This window comes from Carlito syrichta, unplaced genomic scaffold (assembly GCF_000164805.1).
Source record: "Carlito syrichta isolate Samal-C Ts95f unplaced genomic scaffold, Tarsius_syrichta-2.0.1 Scaffold313361, whole genome shotgun sequence".
Lineage (NCBI taxonomy): Eukaryota > Metazoa > Chordata > Mammalia > Primates > Tarsiidae > Carlito > Carlito syrichta.
Genome location: NW_007257457.1, coordinates 452,270 through 466,341, shown reverse-complemented (window position 1 = coordinate 466,341; position 14,072 = coordinate 452,270).

Sequence of the window (14,072 nt, the reverse complement as noted above, 5' to 3'; positions counted from 1 at the left end):
GTCTCATTCTGTAGCCCAGGCTGGAGTGCAGTGGCCACTCCCGGCCACTGCAGCCTCCACCTGCTGGGCTCCGGCGATCCTTCCTCCTCAGCCTTCCAAGTAGCTGGAACTACAGGCGCGCGCTACCACGTCCCGCTAATTTTTTTTTTTATTTATTGTAGAGATGAGGTCTCATCAAGTTGCCCGGGCGGGATTACAGGCTGTGCCACCGAGCCCGGTTTAGAATAGGCATTTTTAAAATATGAGGGCTGGGCACAGTGGCTTTATGCCTGTAATTCCAGCACTTTGGGAGGCCAAGGAAGGAAGATTGCTTTATTCCAGAAATTTGAGATTGGCCTAGACAAATAGTGAGACTTTGTCTCTGCAATAAATACATAAATAAATAAATAAATAAGCTGGGCATGGTGGTGTACACCTGTAGTCCCAGATATCTGGGAGCCTGAGGTGGAAGGATTGCCTGAGCCTAGGCATTCAAGGCTGCAGTGAACCGTGATCATGCCACTGCACTCTAGCCAAGAGAGTGAGACCCTGACTCAAAAGAATTAAAAGAAAAAAAGAGAGCTTTTAGAAAAACATGAAACACCAAAAAAGAGGTAGAGTGCCTCTTTATTTTTTTGAACCAGTGTCCTCATGCTGTCGCTCAGGCTGGAGTGTGGTGATGTGATCATAGTTCACTGAGGCCTCAAACTCCGGGCTCAAGTGATCCTCCCACCCAGCTAATTTTTAATATATTTTTTTGTAGAGACAAGTTCTTACTTATTGCCCAGGCTGGTCTTGAACTCTTGGCCTCCAGAGGTCCTCCCACCTTGGCCTCCCAATGTGTTGTGGTTACAGGCGTAAGCCACTGCATCCAGCTGGTGCAGTGCCTCACCTCTTCTGCTCCAAAGTGACTCCTATCTCATTCAGAGGCCTTACAATGACCTAAAAGCTCCTACATGATATGCTCCCATCACCTCTTAGAGCTCATCTCCTCCTACTGTCCCCCTACCACTCTGCTTAAACAGTGGCCTCCTCACTATTCCTCGGCCTTACTGCATTCTTTTGTCTAGAATGTTCTTTAAGAAATCAGCATAGCCAGCTCCCTCTTGTCTCTCAGGGCATCTCTCAAAGCTACCCTTCTGAGTGTCGCCATCCCTGGCCATTCCACTTAAAAATTCACACACAACCCCACCCTCCTCTGAAGGAAAAACAGACTGTTCTCTCTATTCTCACATAGTCACTCAACACAAAAACTTCTTACCCTAGATGTTGGGGGGTTTTCCCTACATACCAAGCAACTCTCCAGTGGACACCTGCTAGGTATCCTATACTTCAATTCAATTCTGACACTATCTGGAGACAGCTTCAGATTCCATAGACTGAGAGCTCAGTCCCCCAGGAATGTCCTCCCACCCCACACCTTCTCACCCTCCACCTCCAACTCCCCATCCCAGTTCAGATGTTAATCACAAGCCCCTGGTTGTGACCTGTGCTTCTGACCAACCAGCTACAAATTGGAATTCCCACTCCTCCTACTCAGGTTCAACTAATTTGCTAGAGCAACTCCCAGCACTCAGGGAAATACATTACATGTGTTTATTTATTGATATAGTTTGGATTGTTGCCCCCTCTGAATCTCATGTTGAAACGTGATCCCCAATGTTGGAAGTGAGACCTAGTGGGGAGTGTCTGGGTCATGGGGGCTGGTCCTTCCTGAATGGCTTGGTGCCATTCTCATTGTAATGAGTGAGTTCTTTCTCTATTAGTTCATAAGAGCTGATTTTTGTTTTGTCTTGATTTTATTTCTTCTTTTTTTTTTTTTAAATTTAAAGATGTGGGGTACAATTCAGGGACAGGTAAGAGCTGGTTTTTTGAAAGAACCTGGCAACTTCCCTCCCTTTCTTGCTACTACTCTTGCCTTGTGACACGCCTGCTCCCCCTTTGCCTTCCACCAGGATTGTAAGCTTCCTGAGGCCTCATCAGAAGCAGATGCTGGCCTCATGCAGAATCGTGCACCAAATAAACCTCTCTTCTTTATGAGTTCCCCAGCCCCAGTTATTCATTTATAGCAATGCAAAATGGAGACTCATCCACCCAGCGATTACAAAGGATATTTGAAAAGATACACCAACCAAAAGAAGAGATACGTAGGGTGAGATCAGAAGGATTCTGCGCACAGGAGCTTCCATCCCTGTAGAACTGGGGTGCACCAACCTCCTGGCACGTGGATGTGTTCTTGTTCACCAACCTGGAAGCTCTCCCAACCCCATCCTCTTGGGTTTTTATGGAAGCTTCATTATGAAGGTGCCATTAGATGAACTCAACCTTCAGCCTCTCTCCCCATCCTGGAGGTTGGGGAGGTGGGGCTGAAAGTCACAACTCTCTAATCATGCCTTGGTCTTTCTGGTCACCATCCCTCATCTAGGAGTCCTTTGCCGTCATGCCGAAGATGCTCTGATTACTCCAGAGATTCCAAGGGTTTTAGGAGACGTGAGCCAGAAACAGGGGAGAAATAAAATATCTATTTCTTATAAGTCACAATATCACATCTCCCTTCCTTGTTTTATTTTTCTCCTTAGTATTTATTACTACCATTCTTTATATTTTATTTAATTATCTTGCTGTGTTTCCTCACTAGGATGTGAGTTGCATGAAGGTGGAGCTTTTTATCTTTTTTTTTTTTTCCCTCCTGTTGTCTCCCTAGTGCCTAGAGCAGTGTCTGGTATACAGTAGGCACTCTGTAAGTGTTGAAAAAATGAAGGAGGGAAGAAAGGCCACCTGTAGTGGGATCAACCTGGTGATATTTGTGCCATCAGGTATATGTTCTGGACTCTACATCAGTAACAATATTGTGCTGAGTGGTATTGGGGTCTGAGGCCAAAGAAAAACTTAGTAACACTGATCTTATATTTACTTAAAATTTGATATTTTGTTCATGAGTCTTTTGCATCAACAATTTTTATTTTTAACAAATATCACTTATCTTTTTTTTTTTTTGAGTTGGAGTCTCCCTCTGTCGCCCAGACTGGAGTGCAGTGGACGCTCGCGGCCACCGCAGCCTCGACCTGCTGGGCTCCGACGATCCTTCCGCCTCAGCCTTCCAAGTAGCTGGAACTACTAACTACACCCGGCTAATTTTTTTTATTTATTGTAGAGATGAGGTCTCACCAAATCATTTATCTTGATTACTGGGTTTTTAAAGCTTCTTAAAATTTTTGCTCAAGGCCAAGTTTTTACTCCTGACTCTGGAACTTTGAAAACTGCCTGCAACACCATCGAAATGTTAGCTCTTTTCTATTTTTTACTTTCCGTGCACTAATGCAATGTTTGCTCATTATTCCATAACTTTAAACTTGACACACCATTTGAAAGTGTTTGCTTTCTAAAAAAAAACAACTGCCTGTAGAAAAGGGGAACACTCCTGTAGGAAAGAGCCACTGTGCTATATAACAAATAACGACGCTTTGAAACCCAGAGACCTGGGTTCAATTCCTTACTCAGTTCAAATCCTTATGCCTTTATATACTGGGTTGATGCATAACTTCATAGTTATGCATCACATTTTCCTAGTCTCAGGTTGACTGATGTTCAAAGCCTGGTGGTCTTCCTGAACATGGAGAATCACTTGGGTCAAAGTGGCCCTCTTTGAAATGACAAAACCATTTTCTTGCCACGTTTTCCCCGATGGCCTTCTCCCCATACACAGCACAAATGTTTTGAGCCGCCTCTGCTGCCTTTACTCCTCTGTTAAACTCAAACAGAAGAATATGTCAGAAGTGTTTGTTTTTTTTACACCCGACACTCCATCTTCTTTAGCCCACAAATAGCCCTAACTTTCTTCAAATCAGCAAAATGCAAGGTGTATTCACAAGCCCAACACTATCACTCCAAATAACAAGTGACAAGCGATAAACTCCCAATACCGCCGTGTTGCCATTTCAAAAACAAACGCTATGAACTTATGCATCAGCCTAATTGTGAAGTGTCTGATGTATCATCGGTGCATCATGGGTAGTTATTATTACGGTGAGTCCATTGGAAATTCAGAATAAATGTCATATCTAACTGCTCACCCTACCAGGAAGCTGGTGTGGCTTAGAGTTTCCTGGTAGTCAAGTGTTTCAAAATCTGGTCATTATAACACAGGCCCAAAAGTTGATTAGAGTGCTTGCTTTCACCACAGCTTAATAAAACGAAGCCTCTACCTTCTGGCAGAAATAGCAGAGTCTAAAATGAACTCACGTGGTTCCTAACTCATAGTAAGCATTGCGTTTCACACAAGGTTAATTTTGGGAGATTTTTTTTTTTGAGTCTGTTGCCCAGGCTGGAGTGCAGTGGGACTCTCACCCCACCCCAGCGTCCACCTGCTCATTATTCCATAACTTTAAACTTGACACACTCTTTGAAAGTGTCTGCTTTCTAAAAAAAGAAAAACAACTGCCTGTGGAAAAGGGGAACATTCCTGTAGGAAAGAGTCACTGTGCTATAGCAGATAACAAGGCTTTGAAACCCAGAGACCTGGGTTCAAATCCTTACTCAGTTCAAATCCTTAGGCCTTTGATACTGGTCAGGCAATTCTTCCACTTCAGCCTTCCAAGTAGCCAGAACTATAGGTGTGTGCTATCACGCCCAGCTAATTTTTTTATTTATTGTAGAGATGAGGTGTCGCCAAGTTGCCCAGGCTGTTCTAGAACCCATGGGCTCAGGCAATCCTCTCACCTCAGCCTCCCAAAATGCTGGGATTACAGGCTTAAACCTCCACGTTCGGCTGGGGGGGGTATGTTTTAAAAGTATCATACTCATTAAAAAGTAAAGATAGCAGTACAAAAATATCAATACAGTATGCACTGTGGATGTGTGCTGGTCTCCCATGGGCCCTGGCAGGATTGTCACGTGGCAAAGATGAGGAGTCTTGGAGACACATCTGGTGGAACGTGATAATGTTGATGGCCCAGTGTTTTCAGTGCTGAAGAGTGGAAAAGATGTTTGACTTTTGTTCTTGGCAAGTAAACATGAATAAAATCTTCTTGGAGGATTGCTATGTTTTTGTGCATATTGAAAGATTAAGATATTATGTCTTGCTTCATAAGGGCATGTCCTTACAAACCTTTTGTCTTTAAATTTAGAAATAGGCAGATTGGGAAAGATGAGACATGACTCTTCAGATCACTGTTTGAGGATGGTATTGCCCAACCAAGTGTTGCCACTTATATGGTGATGCACATCAATTTCACAAGTGAATATTATTGCTGCTTAGATATGTGTATCCTTTGTTAGATTTTATTTTTTAAAAAATAGAGCCTTGGCATCAGATCCCATTATCTTTTCACTCACAAGAAAACCAATAAACCAGAAGTGAGTATCTTGCCTATACCAGAGTGACTCATAGATGGACCCAGGAAAAATAGATTCCTTTCTCTATTAAACCTGTTTTTAATTTTTTAAAAGCTTTTTGCAAGCTTCTTCTTTCCACAATTACTGATTCTTCCTTTCTTATCCTTTTCTTTCTTTTCTTCTTTCCTTCCATTCTTCCTTCTTTTCTTTCTTCAATGTCCCCAGTAGTGTGCTGATAAGTATTTAAAATCTGCACTCTAGAGAAAAAACTCTGATTTTTAGTGTTTGCCAGATTTCATGCTGTAAATATTTCCATGGCTATAAGTCATGTATAAACCATAGCTGATTTGACAAGTTTCCAAAGTGACTTCAACTGGCTCCCAAAGTCCCTTAAAATGTAACAGTTGGCTTTCATGAGTTAGTTAGTATGAGTGACCTCACTTCACCATTGGATGCCTTCTTCATTAAAAATAAAAAGCCAGGCTGGGTGCAGTGGCTTATGTCTGTTCTTTGACAGATCAAGGAAGGAGAATCTCCTGAGCCCAGGAGTTCAAGACCAACCTGGGAAACATAGCAAGACCTCATTTTTACAAAAAGTAGTGAAATTAGCCAGACATAGTGGTGTGCACCTGTAGCCCCAGTTACTTGGAAGGCTGAGGCAGGAGGATTGCTTGAGTCCAGTTTTTTGAGGCTATAGTGAACTATGATGGCACCACTGTACTTTAGCCTAGGTGACAGAAAGAGATCCTGTCCCTAAAAACAAGTAAACAAATAAATGTCCAGATTGCAAAGGATTTGTACAAATAACTTTTAATTACAGATTTCTAGTTTAATAGTAGAAAAAGGAGAAAACGATACATAGAGGGGAGTGAAGGAAAAAGAAATAGCTCCCTTTAATTGACAAAAAGAGCACTTAGTTCCTGCTGCTTTCTTAAAAAGTCAGCCTGGACTAGCTCCTTTTCAATGAGTCATTCCAGCATGAAGAGCAGACAATGATAGAAGGATCAGGTATTGGAAGGTAAGCCTGTGCTGTACCACTTTGCAACTTTTAGTATGTTGGGAGCCGGCCACAGAAGCCCACTGAGCATTAGGGATCAGGAAGGGCTGTTGACCCCGAGACCACTAGGATGTGTTCGGGAGCTGTTGACTCATTCCCTCCCTCCTTTTTCATTTGGCACAAACTACCAAGAAAAGCTCCAGCTGGCTCTAACAGAAAACTCTGAGACCGGAACGTACACAGCTAACCTAGGAGTCTATTGTTCCCATTCCCCATGGCTTATGGTCTTTTGCTTTATCACAATTTAAGTTTGGCTTTGAGTCACATTGAGGAGCCTTAGTGCAGGTCACAGGTTCTCTTGATATGACCTTTAGAAATTTATAGATATAGGTTTTAGAAAATAGTTTATATAGATTAAGAAAATTTAAATAGCCATTTTACTATAGAAGATGGTTAGTTCAGTTTGATTTAAGGGGGGGCCAGTGAAGTTTGAATTAGGCCAGCTGGTGCTAGGAGACTGTAACCATAGCAGCAATTGTTTTAATAAAAACTAGTTTGAATTAGTACATAATAGTGGAAGTTAATAATTCACTATGGTGGTTTTGGGTTTAGACATTGAGTGATGTTAATTCAAGATGATGTAGTTGTGATACAATTAAGGGCACATAAGAAACTGGTTTGGGGAACATTAAGTTAGCATAAGATACAAAAAGACAATTTGTGGTTGTTCTTCCTCACGTATGAAAGAACATTTGCTTGAGAGTGGGGGGTGTCCTTTGTGCACCTGGACAATGTGAAAGGCACATGCTACCTTTGTTTCCTGTGATGATGACTTTGCAGAGTTTGGGGATAAAAGCCCTGAGATTACACCCATTAAACGACTTCTGGTCACCTGAGCAGGAGTCCAGTTTTTTCTCTCTCCCCTCTTTATTTCTCCAGAATAATCGCTGATGCTGCCACACCTTCCAAGAGACCCTCTAAATCTCTCTGCAGGGGCTGGCCCCCCGCATTAGTATACTGGGACCACAACAGAGTCTAAAATGTGGCAGCACGTGAGGGAATTTCTGATTTGGATTTGCTGCTTTCGTTGCTTTCTGTTTCTATTCAGAGGCATCGTATTATCCACTAGAGATGAGCAAACAATTCAAGTAATCAAAAGTTGCAAAATAAGCTGGACTCGGTGGCTCAGCCTGTAATGCCACGCTTTGGGAGGCTGAGGTGAGTGGATTGCCTGAGCCCGCGGATTTGAGACCCACCTGGGCAACTTGGCGAGACCTCATCTCTACAATAAATCAAAAATTAGCTGGGCGTGGTAGCGCATGCCTGTAGTTCCAGCTACTTGGAAGGCTGAGGCGGAAGGATCGCTGGAGCCCAGCAGGTCGAGGCTGCGCTGGCCGGGAGCGGCCACTGCACTCCAGTCTGGGCGACAGAGGAGGCTCCAACTCAAAAAAAAAAAAAAAGTTGCAAAATAATGCAACTCTGTTTCATAAGTGACCTCCTATGACTTCACATTTAGCCATAAATGTCATATCGTTTCCAAAGTGCTACTAGTTCTGGTCTCTATTAGCTTAGAACTACCTGGATGTTCCTTTATTTATCTCTTTCTGATTTTCGATGTCAAAGATAAACAAACCTGGACACTAGGCAAAGTGGTAAGGATAGATTGTGATTACTCATTAGTAACAAACTATTGCAATAGGAGAGAGTCCAGAACTGAACCCAACTTCAATTTGTATAGAGATGACTGTTTTCGCTTATTTTCTTTTTTAGAGACAGAGTCTTGCTCTGTCACCCAGGCTGGAATGCAGTGGCTCCATCATAGCTCACTGCAGCCTCAAATTCCTGGGCTCAAGCAATCCTCCCACCTCAGTCTCCCAAGTAGCTGGGACTACATACCATTATGCCTGGCTAAGTTTTAAAAATCTTTGGAGACAGAGTCTTGATATGTTGCTGCCCAGAATAGTCTTGAATTCCTAGCCTCAAGTGATTCTCCTGCCTCAGCCTTCCAAAGTGGTGGGATTACGGGTATGAACCACTACACTTGACTTTGGACTTTTTTTTTTTTTTTGAGTCGGTGTCTCACTCTGTCACCCAGGCTGGAGTGCGGTGGCACGCTCATGGCCACCACAGCCTCGACTTGCTTGGCTCAGGCGATCCTTCCGCCTCAGCCTTCCAAGTAGCTGGAACTACAGGCGCACGCCATCACGCCCAGCTAGTTTTTTAATTTATTGTAGAGACGAGGTCTCACCAAGTTACCCAAACTGGTCTTGAACCCCTGGGCTCAGGCAATCCTCTCGCTTCGGCCTCCTGAAGTGCTGGGATTACAGGCTTGAGCCACTGTGCCCAGCCAACTGGGCACTTTAAAAAGAGGATAAGGGAATAGGGAGAGGATAAATGGGGGTTCAGGAGAGTCAGGGAAGCATAAAATTACAAAAAGTAGAACAGAAGTTGATTTACGTGAAACTCAGTTGGGTTTGCTAACTAATTGGCATTTATGAATTTATGGAAGTTAGGGTCCCCCCCCCCCCACCAGCTCTGGCTGGGAGACAAGGCCCCATCTTCAGTGTTGTTTGGAACAAACAGCAAATTATTTGGATAGTCTTGAACGTTCTCAGGCAGACACTTTAATGAGGGGTAGAATCATCCTAAGGATGCAGCCTTGAACTGTTAGAAAATATGTTAGTGTTTGTTCAAGTCTTAACAGACCATGGTTGAGGTCATAGTACAGAAGAGGGCTCAGAAGGGTCTGGCTGGAGTTTGATCAAGGAGAGAATCTTTGTCACTTAGCAAACATTCACAGCTGATGTTCCAAGTATTCTTCTCTCTTCTCAAGCCCTTATTCCTATCCTTCACTCTCAAGCTTCAGAAGACTCAGTTTTTGACTTTGAGAAAATGCTGTCCATAAGCCAAATTTATCTTCTCTTGTGGGAAGAGAGGTTTTTTTTTAATCTTTGGCGCTAAACTTGGTGCTGAAATGAACCTCTATGCTGGCCCCTGGAGACAATGAATTCCTTGGAAATCCTACAGATAATTACTTCAAAAAGGGCCAGACCTGAGACTGCACAACACAAAAGAAAATCCTTTTAAGACTCTTGTTACTTTGGTTTGCCTGCTCTTGAACTTTCAATAATTGGAATCGTACAGATGCACTCTGTCTGGCTTACTTTACTCAGATTAGTGTTTGTGTGTTCATTCATGTTGCCGTGGGCTACAATGAACAACAAAAAAGTTCCCTGGTGGCAATGAAACATGGCTTCAGTGGCAGGACTGTGGATGACAAGGTGTGACTCCTGAAGTTCCTTGACCCCTTCTGCAAAACCAGCCCCTGCTCCTTCAAAAAATTAATAATAAAGCCGGGCTTGGTGGCTCAGCCTGTAATCCAGCGCCTTTGGGAGGCTGAGGTGAGTGGATTGCCTGAGCCCGCGGGTTCGAGACCCGCCTGGGCAGCGAGACCTCATCTCCACAATAAATCAAAAAATCAGCCAGGCGTGGTGGCGCATGTCTGTAATTCTGGCTACTCGGAAGGCGGAGGCGGAAGGATCGCCGGAGCCCAGCGGGTCGAGGCTGCGGTGGCTGGGAGCGGCCACTGCACTCTAGTCTGGGTAACAGAGTGAAACTCCAACTCAAAAAAAATAAAATAAAATAAAAATAAAAATAAAAAATTAATAATAAAAGTGACACATACTTAATGTAAAAAACCAAAAGTTTGAACAATACCGGAAGGTAAAAAGTATAAATCCTTTTTCTCTTGCATAATTTATACACACTCACTTCACAGCAATAATTGCTACACTATTCCTACTACTAATAGCTAACAATCAATAGCAGTTACTATGTATAAGGCATGTTTCTAAACATTTTTATAGCTGTTATTTTGTTAAGATTTATCATGTGCGAGGAGAGGACCCAAAAAACCCAGAATTTACTTATAAAATATTGTGTATTTATTCTTACAAGTTTAAACTTCAGTGACCTTCAAAGTCTCTCCATTTAATGCAATACACCTATCCAGATGCTTTTTTCCACTGCTCAAGACAGTTTTTGAACTCATCAGTTTGGATGTCTTAGTGCTCCTGCTGTTTTTTTGGTTTCACCTCTTCCAAACTGGCAAAACATTTTCCTTTGAGGACTTTTTTCATCCAGGGAAACCAAAAAAGTCACTCTGGGCAAGATTGAGTGAATAGGGAGGGTGGGGAATGAGGGTCATGCTGGTTTTGGTCAAAAACTGCTGAACACTCAGCGCACTGCGGGCGGGTGCACTCATACATCACCCATCATGAAACCGGCAAATACATTGAAAGAATCAAAAGAAAAATTTCACTGAAGCCAAATGCAGCCTCTCACAACACTAACTGGTACACTGATGCCGATGGGTTCCTAGAAAACTTACTTAGCAGAGGAAGCCTGTATTACAAGGGGCCCACCCTCCAATAAGTAATTCCAAGTTTTTTGGGGGTGCCCCTTATATTCTTGACATTTTGTATGAATCTATATACATCTTTTTCATCTTAAATAAGTTATACTCTTGTATTGTTGGGAAACTTGTTCTTTCCACTTACAATGTATCTTGGACAATTTTTCATGTCACTATACACCTTATTCTTTATAGCTTTCTATTGATGGAATAGGATACCATATTATATAAGTCCTCTGTTGAAGGATATTTCAGTTTTTCTAGTTTTTTCATTATTACAAACTATGTTGCAATGAGCATTTTTGCATACATATTTTTGCAAACGTGTGCATATCTGTAAGAGTATTTCTTTTTTTTTTTGAGTTGGAGTCTCACTCTGTCGCCCAGACTGGAGTGCATGGCATGCTCCTGGCCACTGCAGCCTTGACCTACTGGGCTCCGGCAATCCTTCCACCTCAGGCTTCCAAGTAGCCGGAACTACAGGTGTGTACTACCACGCCCGGCTAATTTTTTATTTATTGTAGAGACAAGGTCTACTCCAAGTTGCAAGGGCTGGTCTTGAACCCATGGGCTCAGGCAGTTCACTTGCCTCGGCCTCCCAAAGTGCTAGGCTTACAGGCTGAGCCACCGAGCATGGCCAAGAATATTTTTTAATTGACTATTTACTGCACTAGAATGCAAATTTCATGAGGGAAGGGGCTTTGTTTATTGATGTATCTCCAGTACTTTATTCCTACTCTCTAGCATTTAGTAGGTATTCAATAAATACTTGAACACCTAACATTTTACACTTCCCAGATGGACAAAAATTAAGTCTGACAATACCAAATGTTGACAATGACGTGAGGCAACAGACAATTCTCATATTCTCCTGAGAGTGAAAATTAGCACATTTGCTTTGGAGAGCAATTTGATAACATCTCAAATATGATTATTCTAGGACCAATTATTTTCATTCCTAATATATGTTAGATATACTCTTGTTTATATGCTCAAGGAAAAATGTACAAGAATTTTATTGTAGCATTCTTTGTACTGTATTATACAAAAATTGTACAAAAGCATTGTAACATTGCATGTATTACTCTCTCTACCTATACACATACATTATTTTTCATTCTGAATCATTTGAAATTTAGAGGCATCATGACCAAATAGGAAAGCTGCAGAAGAATCAGCATTTATAAAATATTCAAAATATGCAAAACAATGCTGTAATGTTTATAAATACATATACATATAGCAGAAACAGAAAGACGAACAGGGATGATAAACGCCAAATTCAGGCACGTGGCCACCTTGAAAACAGGGAAGAAAATGTGGTCAGGGAGGGATAACTGGCAATCTAGCTATCTGAAATATTGTTCTTAAATAGTGAGTACATATTTGTTATGAAATATTTTATAATTTTAAAAAGCCATCCTAGCTGGTGGTGTTGCATGCTTGTAGTTCCATCTACATGGGAGAATCCCCCTAGAACCCAGGAGTTTGAGACTATAGTTAGCTAAGACTGCACTACTGCACTTCAGTATGGGCAACAGGGAAAGACTTTTTTTTTTCTTGAGTTGGAGTCTCACTCCATCGCCCATGTTGGAGTGCAGTAGCATGCTGATGGCTACCCCAGCATCGACCTGCTGTGCTCAGACAATCCTTCCTCCTCAGCCCTCCAAGTTGCTGGAACTACAGGTGCGTGCTACCACGCCTGGCTAATTTTTTGATTTATTGCAGAGATGAGGTCTCGTCAAGTTGCCCAGGCCGTTCTCGAACTCAGGCAATCCTCTCACCTCAGCCTCCCAAAGTGCTGGCATTACAGGCTTGAGGCACTGCGCCCGGCTCATTCTGACTCTTTTAAAAAAGCATCCATCTATTCCTATTTTAAAAAATCAGGAATGGATGCTGCATTTTATCAAATGCCTTCTTGGTTTTATTAAAATATCGTTTTATTTAAAAAGCTGGCCCTGGTTTCTGTATCTGGCATTTATGACACACCTAATAAATGTTTATTGAACATATAAATACTTCTTCCTCTCTCAGTTCTTCTATATCTAAGCCCTACTCATTTACGTCAAGGCAAAGTTTCTTTCTGAAGGCCTTCTTCATTTACTTTACCAATTACCACACATTCATGGATCCTTAGCATGGTGTTGTGTGCCACCATCGGAGTGTAACCTGGCACAAGTATCTTCTGTTTTCTTATGCCTCTGGGTTAGTTCCTCTTCTCATGTGCCACATGTACTGTAATTAAACTATTTATCCCCCAATTAAGGAGGGCAAGGATCTTGTCTTATTAATAATTGTATTCCCAGGATCTATTTCAGAGTCTGACACATAGCAGACTCAATGTTTGATGAATGCATTAAATGAGATGACATACTTGCATGTATCTGATACTCATGCATGCAAATGGTTTCTTTTTTTTTCTTTTTGAGTTGGAGTCTCACCCCGTCGCCCAGACTAGAGTGCCGTGGCTGCTCCCAGCCACTGCAGCCTCGACCTGCTGGGCTCCGGCGATCCTTCTGCCTCAGCCTTCCGAGTAGCTGGAATTACAAGCACGCGCTACCACGCCCGGCTGAATTTTTAATTTATTGTAGCGATGAGGTCTCGCTACGTTGCCCAGGCGGGTCTTGAACCCGCGGGCTCAGGCAATCCACTCACCTCAGCCTCCCAAAGCACGGGATTACAGGCTGCGCCACCGAGCCCAGCTGCAAATGGTTTCTTTAAATTTTTAAGGCCGGCCCCATGGCTCACATCTTGTAATCCCAGCACTTTGGGGGGTGCCAAAGCTTGAAAGTCAAGATCCAGAAATTCAAGACCAAGCTGGGCAACATAGCTAGACCCCATCTCTACAAAACATTAAACAATTAGCTGGGCACGGTGGCTCACGCCTGTAATCCCAGCACTTTGGGAAGCAGAGGTTAGAGGACTGCCTGAGCCCAGAGGTTTGAGACCAGCCTGGGTAACATGGCAAGACCTTGTCTCTACAATAAATGAAGAAAAATTAGTTGAGTGTAGTGGTGCATACCTGTAGTTCCAGCTACTTGGAAAGCTAAGGCGGAAGGATTGCCTGAGCCCAGCAAGTCTAGGCTGCGGTGGTTGTGAGGTACCACTGTACTCCAGCCTGGGCGACAGAGTGAGACGCCAACTCAAAAATAAAATAAAATAATAAAATAAAAATGTAAATGCTAAAATAGTTTTAGGTTTACATAAAAGGTTTAAAAAGATATTACAGAGCATTCCCTGGCACTCCCTCCCTCCAAGTTATCCCCATGATGAAACCCATCCACCCTGTACCTTTACCCGGACTTCTCAAAAGTTACACAGCCCTCGGCGTGGGCCGTCCCCTCGAGG